Genomic DNA, 13,353 nt, shown 5'->3' with positions numbered 1-13,353 from the left:
GCTCACAGGCTTTTAAGACCCCAGATGCTACTCACCAAGGTAGAATGTAGAACATTGTCTTTATAAACTGTGTTATGCCAATTGAGCTAGATGTTCCCCAAGACCATGGTCCCCACAGCACTCCACTCAGCAATTCAGTCAAGAGGGCTGGTTTTGCTGGCAGGAGTGATTCAACAGAATTTAGCAGCTCAGTGTCCCCAACTTCCTGATTATCTGCCCATGTGTCCCCATCCCAAGTTTCAGGATTCCATTTCTTCCCATTCAATGGCCTCACTTTAACTTCAGACCCCATTTGAGGTTGGAAATTCAGTTGGCATTGTAATTCAGCCACTCTTACAATAAGACTCTGGGTTTGGTTTTTGGCAATATCAGCTCTCTTCCTACAAGAAATAAGGCTTTCTTTCAGGGCTTAAGTGGCAACAATCAAATCTTGTATGTGGTGCTTGAACTATGACTCTGAAGCTTTGAGCCCATTACTTTCTTTCACCACTTTGTCTAGTGAAAAGTAGGACTAACCAGCCAGCTTCCTGATGCTTCTCATTCTGACAAAATTGTAGAAAAGTATCAAATACACAATCACTCTGAGCCTTGTCTCTCACAAATATTTGATCCGTTGGTCATGATATTTTGCATATTAATATTGCCACCTCACACCATGGATTAGCAGCACCCTCTTTGCTACTGGATGGAGAGTTATCAGTGTCTTTAAGACTAGTCAGGCTTGAGAACCAATTTAGAAAACTCATCCCTATGGTTTTGTTTCTCTAGAACCAATCCTGGTACCAATTTCCTTAGGCTGGGTTCTCTAGAGAAGGAAAGTCAGTGAAGTGTGTGTGTGTGTGTGTGTGTGTGTGTGTGTATGTAGATGTATTTCAAGGAAATGGCTCACGTGTTTGTGGACGCTTGCAAGTCCCAAGTCCGTGGGTCAGGGGTCAGGCTGGAGGCTCACAGGCTGCGGAGACTGAGGAATCCAAGATCAGCAGGTGAGATGGCAGGCTGCTGTCTAACAGGCTGTGGAGGCTGATGTATCCCAAGATCAGCAGGCAATACTACAAGTCGCTGGCTCACATCCCAAAAGCTGGAGGTCAGAGGGTGATGAACCGAATGCAGGATCCAGAGCAAACAAGCAAGCTTTGCCAGCATGTCCATATATATATTAGATGCAAGCCAAACCCCTTAGGAGAACTCTCCTTACAACTGATGGGCTGATAACATCAGATCACATCGTGGAGAATGGGTACATCATTATGTAACTGCCAAACCACTGAGAATCATGGCCCAAGTTGACACACAACCTTAACCACTGCGATACGTATGGATGGTGCTGAGAAAGAGAAGGAGATAGGAAGGAGCAGGGGGTGGGCGTTGGGAAGAGAAGAGAGAGTGATAGTGGCACATGTGAACCTTGAGCCCCTAGACCCACCTCCACCTCTGGCCTTTCCAGCTTTGTGAGTGAGGACATTCCCTTTTTTGTTTAAGCTAGCTGGAGTGGGGTTTCTTGGGCCAGCCTGATTCATGAGTCAAGGAAAGCCTAGGTCCTTTCCTGAATTCTAGGTTGAGCCCAGCTGTGGGTTCCTCCAAGTTTTCACCCTGAGACACCCAGTTTCCCGTTTGAAAGTTGCTCCCAGTAGGCAGCTAGGAAAGGGAGTTATGGGCTTCCTGGGTGGTACAAACGATTAAGCAATCAACTACTAACTAAAAAGCTGGCGATTCAAACCCACTCAGAGGTGCCTTGGAAGACGGGCCTGGTGATCTGCTCCCAAAAGGTCACAGCCTTGAAAACCCTATGGAGCAGTTCTGCTCTGCACGCACGGGGTCGCCAGGAGTCAGAATCGACTCGACGGCAACTAACGACAGAAGGGCACAGTACCTGGTCCGTGAATTGTACCTCAGTAACAACGTTATTAGAAAATGCTAGTTAAATAAATTTCACAAAATCTTAAAAAAAAAAAAAAAAAAAAGATAAGGCAGAGCCTCAATTCCAGGTCTTGCAAAAACCAGACCGAATGATTAAGTCACTCCTCCAACATCAGTCACAGACAGGGCCCTGACAAATGCTCTGATAGGTCTGCTGCAAATGTCTTGCTTTTACTCCAAGGATGGGGATGGGTTTACATTTGGTTGTCTATACACTGCTTCCCAGTTCTAGTGACTCAGGCCTTTTCTGATGCTAAAATTGTGTAATTCTGATTTTATAATGCAAAGAGATCCCTGCCATTTTGTTAGCTGGTTGCTTGGAATCCAGGTGCAGTCTGAGGGTGCCAGTTACCATCTGCCCTCAAGTGGACTCTGATTCATGGCAACCCCACGTGTGTCAGAGTGGGATTTTCAATGGTTGATTTTTTGGAACTAGATTCCCATGCCTTTCTTCTGAAGCACCTCTAGGTGGACTTGAACCTCCAGCACTTCGGTTAGCAGCCAAGCGCATTAACCATTTGCACCACTCACAGACTCCAGACTGAGGGTTAGGGCTGTAATTTCCTGAGCAGGGTACCTTCCCTGCCCTCACAGCTGCCACTCATTAGGCTGGGTGCTCACAGGTTAGAGACCTATTTGGTCTCATCCTTGAGTCTGCAGTGCCTCCTGTCCTGTTACTCCACTTTATTGTCTCCAAAGCCCTTGTTATTAGTTTGTATATTGTCTCCCACCCACTAAAGTAAATGTTCTGCAAGGGCAGGGACACTCTCTGGAGTATTCACAAGCCTAGCCTCCGCACTTTGCCCAAAGTAGGAGCTCAATGACCAAAAAGCAAACCCACTGCCGTTGAGTCGATTCCGACCCCTAGCGACCCTGTAGGACAGACTAGAACTGCGCCATAGGGTTTTTAAGGACTAGCTGGTGGATTCGAACTGCCAGCCTTTTGGTTAGCAGCCTGAGCTCTTAACCACTGTGCCACCAGGGTTCCAGGAGCTCAACAGGAAGTTGTTAAATCAACATAGTAATATTGGTTGAAGGAAGAAATATATGAGTGCATAATTTCAGATTCCCAAAGTGTTTTTCATAAGATTTTGTACTAACCAGACAGACTTCCTGAATTTGAATTTAATCTTTGTCTCTTCCACCTAGTTTTTACGTGAGAGTAGATGAAACGTTCCACAAGGGCAGTAACGTTATCTGTTGTGTTCACCCCTGTACCTTGCCCATGATAGGAGCTCAGTAGATAGTTATTGGATGAATAAATGAATGAATGTACTATTTGTTAAAGGAAGAAACATGACTGACAATCAAAAGGTTCTAGAGAGGGGAGAGAGAAAGAGTAGGCAAGTGTCCGTTTCACATCATCAGTAACTCTTCATTACATCTTTTCTATCTGTCCTATGCAAGGTAAACTAAGGACAGTTGTCAGTCACTTACCTCAAGGACTACCTGAATCACCTCTTGTCCAGCTCCCATTTGCCTCTACTCTTAGTTTTGATGCTTGTCCCTGTCCTGCATTTGATGACTTATTTTGAGACCTGAATCTCAGCACTAGTCTGTGGACTGGAGTCTGGTGTTGGATCTCTGGCCCACCTAGAGCCACGGCAGGTGAGAGACAGGCCTGCTTCCTGCTCCACCCTGGAGGTCAACTACCCAAGCTGTGTCCTCCCCAGTGTCCTTGCCAGTGGAGGGAGATTGGAAATTATTCTAGAAACCAGCTTGCTTCTTGGTGCCTCCAAGTATCTCTGAGCCTGGGGGTGATGGGTGATCCAGTGTCCCCCTACATTCCTGTGCCCAAGTGGTACAGCCCTTCCAGTGCCAATGAGAACCTGATGCCATGCAGCTGGGTGCCACGTGGCTAGGTGTCATGTAGTTGGCTTTCCATTCACCTGTATCTTTATCCTGAAATCTTTATCAAGAACCTCTCTGGCTCACTCTGCTCCAGATACAGCTGAAGGGAAACAATGAGCTGCCAAGCTGAGAGGTATTCTCAGCAAGTGCTTCTTCAGCTTGTGCTTGATAGAAGTGAGAGATGGGCCTTCTTTCTACCTCATGTATCTAAGGGCATCCTAGATGAATGGGCAAGAGATTCGGCTCTGCCTCTTCGCCTGTTTCAGAGTCACTTATGACATCTACCATTTGATGGGGACCTAGTATATGCTAGGTGATGTGCCAGCTATATTTTTATATATATAGCTTAAGAAAAAATATACAACCTTCTTTAATCCCCAAGCTGAACCGAGAAGGAGAAAGTAAGTCCCAGGCACAAGGGCACAGCTGGTAAGTGGTAGAGTTGAGATTTGAACCCTGGGCTTTAAGGCTCTAAAAGCCAACTCTTTGGCACCTTGCTGAAAGGTGGTCACCTCTGCTTTCACCTCTGCAGTTAAGGAGTGCAGTGGCTTTTGCAGTTGCCTTCTTGAAAGGATTTGGAATGGAATACTCCCAGGAAGGCCACAGAGGGCGCCATATAGTGACTGGACTAGGGTGCCGATCCCTCTGCAGGGGACTGAGATCTGAGTAATTGGACAGAGCCCAAACTTAACAATCTCCTCCCCACCTCACCCCTTCACTTACCTGTGGAAGGCCCTCTGGAACTGGAGGGGAGGCAGACCCTCTGCATCTGGGCTCACACTCACCTCCTGCTGGTGTCCCAGTCCACAATCAGCCATGGCAGCTGGGCACGGTGGGCAAGTGGCTTGGTGCCAGGGTCCCAGCCCACAATGACAACAACTGTACACATAGGAACCTCCTGGCCTTCCCCTGCACCCCACAGCTCCTTGGCCTCCACCGTGAGTAGCAGAAGGGGATCTTCCTCATCCCTGTTCACCTTGGGTACCTGGCCCAGGTACTGATGACTCTGTTGCGTGTTCAGGGACCAGGCGTTTACTTTGCTTTTTACAAATTAAACTTAGAATTTAAAAAAGATATACTGTTATATTATTAAAACTGTGTCATCTCTTTTTAACTTATTAATGTTCTTAAATATATTCGTAAGAGATATATATATCTTTAGTGAAAAGATTTTGAATGTTTTTTAGCACATATTTACTTAATTAATGGTTTAAAAATTTTAAGAAGTATTAAAAATGGCTGAGCCACATAAGACATGTAGAAGATATACTGGTGAAACAAATTAGACAGCAATGAACCTTTCAACCACAAAGATTGACAGAGAACAAGAAAGAAAGAGAAGACTATTTGGAGACGAGAAGAAGAAACCCCACCAGATCAAACTGAAGTGACAGATGCAAATAGTCAACAAGCTGAAACAAATGGAGGAACCAAAAAACTAAACCCTTTGCTGTCAGTTGATTCTGACTCATAGTGACCCTAGAGGACAGAGTAGAAATGCCCCATAGGGTTTCCAAGGAGCAGCTGGTGGATTTGAACTGCTGACCTTTTGGTTAGCAGACAAGCTCTTAACCACTACGCCACTAAGGTAGAAAATAGATTACGTCTGTGGGCACCGTGGTGAATGTGAATACCAGTCTCTTAAACTGCATAACTCTCATTCTACCCTATACAAATGTGTCTTTATTGCTTAAAAGACAGTTCCTTCTTTGAATCAAGTTCTAAGTGCTTGATTTCTCACAACACCCCTAAGAAGTAGGTACCATCATTATCCCCATTTTATAAATAAGGAAACTGAGGCACAGAGTGTTATATAACTTGTTCAAAGGTATAGAATAGAGCCCAGATTGCTCTTTCAGGTGCTCACACTCCTTAACCACTCAGTTTTAATTTCTAATACAATAAATATCAATAGTTAGAGCCCACTCAAACAAAAATTCTTTGGTGTCCTCAATATTAAGAGTGTGAAAGGTGTTCGTTACGTGTTTCAGAACTTTGCTTTTCTTCTCCCCGCCTTTTAAATAATATGCACGTATTATTTTTATTTTAAACCATTTTTAAAGTCTGTCCCCATAATTTGTTGAGAGGTAGTATCACAAAGAAATTCTGGGTGAGGTGTGGAAGGGCACAATTCTGGAGCCCTTCCTCTCACAATAGAAGGAACCAAGGTTACGTTCCTTTACCTTGGGCGTTCTTGCCCAGCACAGGAAGGGAAGGCCCTCCCACGCCAGGCCTTAGTGCTCCCTCACCCCCAACCTGGCTCTCCTCCTTAAATATACCTCCTACAGGTTTCTTAGTGTAGCAACCCAGCCCCTCCTTAGAGAAAACTCCACTCCCTTCTACAAGAGACACCTACCTGTATGCTTTTATAGTTCTCTAAACACACCACATACTTTCTTGCCTCCTGTGATATCTTTTCTCTATGCTTCATGCTTTCTAACCCGCTGGTCACCCTTCCCTGAATTTCCATCATTTGATCCTCTCAAAATCTATCCGCTCTTCAAAGTCTACCAGAAATTCCACTTCTTCCTGTAAGCCTTTCCTGATCCTTCTGCTCCCCAGTTTGGTCTCACCTTTTTTCTCACCTTTTTCTTCATTTACTATGAAACTAATGAAGCTTAAGTTTTTGCACCTCAGATCATCTAAAGATATTCTTTTATTTTTAACATCATTGTGTGATATGGCTGACTTCCAACTTGGCACCCAATGATCCCTACCTCCTCGTAGTCATGCGCTTGTATAATCCCTCTGAGTGCGGGCTAAACTTAGTGACTTGCTTCTAACCTATAGAATACAACAAAGGTGATGGGATGTCACTTCCATGACTTGGTTACAAAATTCGTAACTTCTGTCTTGTTGACAGAAGCTCTCTCTTGCTGGTTTTGATGAAGCAAGCTGCCACATTGGAGATGCTTGGGTGGCAAGGAACTGGGGTGATCATCGGCCACCTAGAAACTGAAGCTGCTGGATGCACAGGTGTGCTATGTTATAAATGCCCCCTCACTGTCTCCCAGTTGCTAAGGGACATAATGGCTACTAATGGCCATAAAGTAAAGTATGTGCTTTAGGCCAAGACGATTGCCCTCTGAAGAAACCCAGAACTCTGTTAAGTTATCTTAGTGAGGTAAAGGAGAAAGTGCTGTTCTCGGGCCCCAGTAAATCTAGCCCATTCTGAACAGGGGAAATAAATGATGTCCACTGCCTGCAGGGGGCTTTCCACTTTTATTACCACTTTTTACCTTTTATTATCCCCTTTTATGGGGCCCTGGTGGCATAGTGGTTAAGAGCTCAGGCTGCTAACCAAAAGGTCGGTGGTTCAAATCCACCAGCTGCTCCTTGGACACCCTATGGGGCAGTTCTACTCTGTCCTACAGGGTCACTATGAGTCGGAATCGACTCGCTGACACACAACAACAACTCAACCCCCTTTTCTTGCCCCTTCCCCTCCCTGCACATGCTGTTTGGCACGTAGACATGGCTGTCCAATTAGTGTTTAATCCTAGGAGTGAGGACTAGGGGGTGCTTGGATGTGATTTGATGGTACCCTGTGGACAGGAGCCTAACTTCAGGGTACCTAGGCTGATGATGATCTGTCCTCCTCTGTTCATCCCTATCCTGTTTATTCTGTGAGTAATAAACGCCTGTTAATCACATCATTAGAAGTGTCTGATCTGTGCTCTGCTTCAAATGGTCTCTCTCTAAGAACTTGTGAATATAGTGACATTGCAGAGGCCTTCAATCTAACAGTCCTTTGAGGAACTGAACTCTGCCTACAACCATGTGAGTTGGCTTGGAAGCAGATCCTTTCCCAGTGGAGCCATCAGATGAGACTGCAGACTCTGGGCTGATTGTAGCCTTGTGAGATGCCATAACCCTGAGGGCTCAGCTCAGCTGTGCCTGGATTTCTGACCCACAGATACTGTTAGATAATAAATGTGTGTGTTTGAAGACACTAAGTTTTGGGATAAGTTGGTAGTCAACAATAGATATCTGATACATTGTGTATGCATTTTGTTTAATGCTCTCCACCAAGAGATGAATTTACTATGAAGTTAGTGAAACTTAAGCTGTAGGGCCCCTCACTGGCACGAGCACCTTGCAAGGCCCCGGGAGAGTCCCTAGAAACGTGTTCACCTAGCCATATGTTTTTGTAAAATTTTCAGAAAATATTTTTACTGCAGTCTAACTGGGCCGGTGCCTCTTCCCACTTTGACTTCCCCACCCTCATATTTCCCCCTGAGTCTGGTGGTGTGAGAATGGCTAGGGGCATTTTGAAAATTTGGCTGAGGGGAAGTCAAGTTGGAGAGTCATTTAGTGGGATTTAGGGGGATATATTCAACTGGCTCGCAGTCATTTCTCTGTAGAGTCATGTCATTGCTAGCAAAATTTCCTAGGCTGGTACTTGGCAGAGCTAGGATTTGGTCCAAGGTCACCTGATCCCGTGAAAAAAAAAATTTTTTTTAAATTGTACTTTAGATGAAGGTTTACAGAACCAACTAGCTTCTCATTAAACAGTACACATATTGTTTTACGGCATTGGTTAACAATCCCATGACATGTCAACACTCTCCCTTCTCGACCTTGAGTTCCCTGTTACCAGCTTTCCTGTCCCCTCTTGCCTTCTAGTCCTTGCCCCTGGGCTGGTGTGCTCCTTTAGTCTCATTTTGTTTTATGGGCTAGTCTAATCTTTGGATGAAGGGTGAACCTCAAGAGTGATTTCATTACTGAGCTATAAGGGTGTCTGGGGGCCATACTCTCGGGGTTAATCCCACTAATTTAACACTAGATTCTGTTGTCTTTTATATTCTTGTTGCTGGGAACTTGGGGTTCTCCTCGGCACCACTCCATCAGGGCCAAAAAGACAGACACCAAGTTGAGGGCATGAAAGCTACTTTATTGGTTGGCCAAGCAAGGAGACAGTCAGGGCTAAGTGCCTTCCAAGACTGCTCACAGGCAGCTTGTTGAAGCTGGTTTACATAGGCAAGATCAGTTACAAAATACAAGATGGTACGCGCGCCAGTGCAGAGCATTTCAGAATGAGTAAGCATTTTTTAGGGCCTGGGTTCAATTCTCCACACAGGAGGAACTTAAACAATTTTGTTCATTAGCATGTCAGCTCTCCACCCAGGGGCAGAGAATTTGCCATGCATGAGGCAGTTAATGAGCTAAAGGTCATCTGGAGTGCCAAGATGGAGGGCAGGACCTGTTTTAGTTGGTTTTGGCCAGCCCGTGGCTGTGTCCCTTCAAAGAGGTTCTGAGGAGGAAAAGAAACAATTCCAGGCAATGGGCTGAGTGAGGGGCTGTCTTAAGGCTAAGAAAAAATGGCTCTATGGCTCTAGCCCTGTCTTACTCAGTGATCCATCAACAGCATTTGGTTCCTTAACTTTAAAGGCATGAAAATCTATCTCTGACATTTGCCATATTTGACACTATTTCCCACCTTCTTCCTGAACTACGCCCTAGTCTTATCACCATCATCCCTGTACTTACACCAAATCCATGGGCTGCTTGTCTTTGCCGGACCTGCCTGTGTTTCCACCTTGGCCTGAAACGGCCTCTCCCTAGCACATTTATATGGATTCTTACTGAGCTTTTGCTGTCTTGATATGAAATACTAATGTAACATAAAACTCATAATAAGACACTATCAGGAAATATCCTCATGACAAACTGGGTAATGGGTGTAGACAAATAAGATCAGTCACTGAACAAGAAAACTGGAAATCATACAGCACGTAAATGAAAGGAATTTGATATAGATTTTCCCTAAATTTGGCAAAAAATCCTAACAATATACATGACATTACCAAGGAAGCTAAAAAAGGCTTTTCTAAAATGTCAATGAAATGCAAATTTTGACCAACCATACTAACGGAAAACTGACTTATCTTTATATTCTCTCTATGGAAAATTGTATAAGAAAATTTTTGTTATATGAAGTAGCAATTAGAGAATGTACAGACAAAAAATGTAGGGAAAAAGCACGATAGAGATATGTCAGGCAGTTAATAAAAATATTATGTAATTTTTCTGGATTCTATGATTCTTGTAGTATCTGTAACCTTTATAGAATTTTTTAATTTGTGTAATTTTCTTTCTTATTTTAAGTAAAATACTTTTGCATACTTGGAATTTTGTGTTCTTTCTCTTAAGAAACCAAAAACCAAACTAGTTGCATTTGAGTTGACTCTGACTCATAGCAACCCCATGTGTGGCAGAGTAGAACTGCGCTCCACAGGGTTTTCAATAGCTGAATTTTTGGAAGTAGGTCACAAGGCCTTTTTTCCAAGGTAGCTCTGTGCAGATTAGAACCTCTGATCTTTCAGTTAGCAGCTGAACACCTTAACTACAAAAATCGTGTAAGCTTCTGGATCCACACAGCCTGGATCTACTCCAATCCCCACCAACTGGTAGGGAAATTTCTTGATGCAAGGGATTCTTTCTAAAACCTAAGAATGATGTGGGATACAATCAAGAGCAAAAATTTGCCTGTGATCAGAGTTCCAGAATAGGGGGAGAAAATGGGAAACACAGAAAAGATTGTTGAAGATTTGCGGGCAGAAAACTTCCCAAATATCATGAAAGACAAAAAGCAAACCATCCAAGAAGCTCAACCAACCCCATATAGGATAGATCCCAAAAGAAAGTCACCAACACATATCATAATCACACTTGCCAAAACCAAAGACAAAGGAAAATCCTGAGAGCAGCTCAAGAAAAATGAAAAGTCACTTACAAAGGGGAAACAATAAGACTAAGCTCTGGTTACTCAGCAGAAACTATGCAGGCAAGAAGTCAATGGGATGACATATATAAAACCTTGAAATAAAAAACTGCCAACCAAGTAGAAAATATCCTGCAAAACTCTCTCTCAAATACAGTGGTGAAATTAGGACATTTCCAGATAAGCAGAAATTAAGGGAATTCATAAAAACCAAACCAAACTTAAAAGAAATATTAAAGGAAGTCCTTTGGTTAGAAAACAACATCAGACAACAACCAGGGTCTAGGACACAGGACAGCATCAGCCAGATACCAACCTAGGTAAAGAACTCTCAATAATAAAACAAAACTAAAAGACTTAAAACAGGGAACCAAAGATGTCAATCTGTAAATGACAACATGTCAAAACAATAAAAAGGGGAATAAATTGTGTAGGTATAGAACTTTCAAATGGAGAGGAAGTCAAGGCGATACCAAGTAATAAACTTAGGAAGATAAAGGTAAATTTCAAGGTAACTACAAAGGAAGCTAACAAAGCTACTCATCAAAATAAAAAAGAAGAAAAACAAACACTCAGTAAACAAAAAATCTATAATAAAGAAAGAAATTAAAAGGAAATTCACAAACAAAAGGAATTCAGCACAGAAAAGTAGAAGGAACGAGCAAAATGTCACTACCACACACACAAAAAAAAGCACAACAATATGACGGCAATGAACTCATACCTATCGATAATCACACCAAATGGAAATGGCTTAAATGCACCTGTAAAGAGACAGAGAGTGGCAGGATGGATAAAAATCATGACCCACTGATGTGCTGTCTAGAAGAGAAACACCTTGGACACAAAGACATAAACATATTAAAAATCAAATGATGGAAAAATATATCAAGCAAATAGTAACCAAAAGAGAGCAGGAGTGGTAATACTAATCTCAAATAAAATAGACTTTAAGGCAAAATCCACTGTAAGGACTTCCGGCAAAATGGCCCTCTAGGCAGAAGCACCACGCCGTCCCTCCACAGCAAAGATCTGAAAAACTAAGCCGAACGGAGAAAACAGCAATCCTGAAACCCTAAAACAGCAAATGAAGAGATAAAGAATTCAGTCAAGCACCAAATGGAGTGATAAAACTGACAGAGAATGGAGAGTGAGGAGAGATTCATGCAGAGGTCCCCTATCAGCTAATGCAGCACGGATCCGCCATCTTGGACTCCTAATGGAGACCAGCAAACAGGGGTATGAGAAAGCAGCTTCACAGAGCTTCCAGTGGGAGACAAAACAACCGTTAATTTGCGATATACGCTTTCCCCCCCCCCCCCCTTCTTCACCCCACTTGGCCTCCTCTGCTTCCTGCGGCCACAGTCTCTTGTCTGGGAAGCACAGGCTGCTTGGATTCCACCCGCCCTCACTGGCTGGCTCTCTGAGTGCCATTTGTTGGCTGCTGGGGTGCTTTTTTTTCTGCTTCTTTTGATTTCTTCCTTACCTCTCACCACCTCCCCCTCCTTTCGCTCAAATACCTGGCTCCGTGTGCCATCTTTGCTTCTTCCTGTGGGGCTGCGGAGCTCTGGTAATTTGTGACGTACGCTTTCCCACCCCTCACCCTTCTTCAGCCACACTCGGCCTCCTCTGCTTCCCACAGACACAGTCTCTTGTCTGGAAAGCACCAGCTGCTTGGATTCCACCCGCCCTCACTAGCTGGCTCTCTGAGTGCCATTTGTTGGCTGCTGGTGTTGCTTTTTTTCTGCTTCTTTTGATTTCTTCCTTACCTTTCACCACCTCCCCCTCCTTTCACTCAAATACTGGGCTTCGTGCGCCATCTTTGCTTCTTCCTGAGGGGCTGTGGAGCTCCGTTCGAGTGTGGAACTGCTTCCTGGTCTGGGCTGCCACGCTGGTGGGATCCTGGGGCTTTTGTTCGTTTGTCTGTTTTGAATTGTTTGTTTGTTTTCTTTTCCTTTTCTTGAGTTGGGAGCCCGTTCTGGCCAGGCGGTGCTGTGTGGCTTGGAACCTACCCCCTTGGCTTGTGCAGACGTGCAGAGGGATCCCTGAGGGCATTTCTTCTTCCGTGGGTTTTTTTTTTTTTTCCCTGAATTTTTGGGGGGCTTTCCTTCCTTTTCCCTTTTGGTCTTTCTTCATTACTGTTTCTCGTCTCTCTATACCTTCCTTCTCTTTCTGTTCCCTGAATACCTGGTGCTGAATACCTCTACGCCTTCTAGCCAGGCTGTACTGCAACACCTGAGAACAACTTCCCCAGACCTCATAGCCGCACCGGTGGGATCGCTGGGATATTTGCTGTTCTTTTCCCTTTCTGATTTTTATTTATTCATTCTTTTCTTTTTTTTTCTTCTTCTTCCCCTTTTTGTTTTTCTCCATTTCATAGTCTCTCATCTCTCCACTCCAATGGCAAGCTCCCCTAGCACTATTTTTTGTTTGTATATTTTGGGCTTCTGTTCCTCTCTCCTCTCTCCCATATCCTTCTTAGCTCCACACATAACAATCTCCCCCCTACATCCTGCCTACCTGCACTGTGTGCTTAACATGACACCACCAAGCAGCACAGGCACGGCCTACTGGAACCTCCCCTGCACTGATTACTGACCCGCCCTGGTGGCTGTAGTAACTGCCACAAACAATCCATCCCAGTAACTCCTCTTCAGCTAGACCTGCCCTGCCATACCATATCTGAGTGACTAACACTGCCAATTGGAGAAGGAGGCAAAAAGTGTCGTGTCCACAAATGAGCAAACAACACACACAGACCGCCTGCTCAGACATATCCAAATTAAAAAAAAAAAGGATGAAACAAACAAATCTACAACCAAAAAACGAGAAAAATAACTACTGAATGCCCCAAAGACAGC

Source organism: Trichechus manatus, unplaced genomic scaffold (assembly GCF_000243295.1).
Source record: "Trichechus manatus latirostris isolate Lorelei unplaced genomic scaffold, TriManLat1.0 scaffold00005, whole genome shotgun sequence".
Lineage (NCBI taxonomy): Eukaryota > Metazoa > Chordata > Mammalia > Sirenia > Trichechidae > Trichechus > Trichechus manatus.
Note: the sequence above shows the minus strand (reverse complement) of the source record.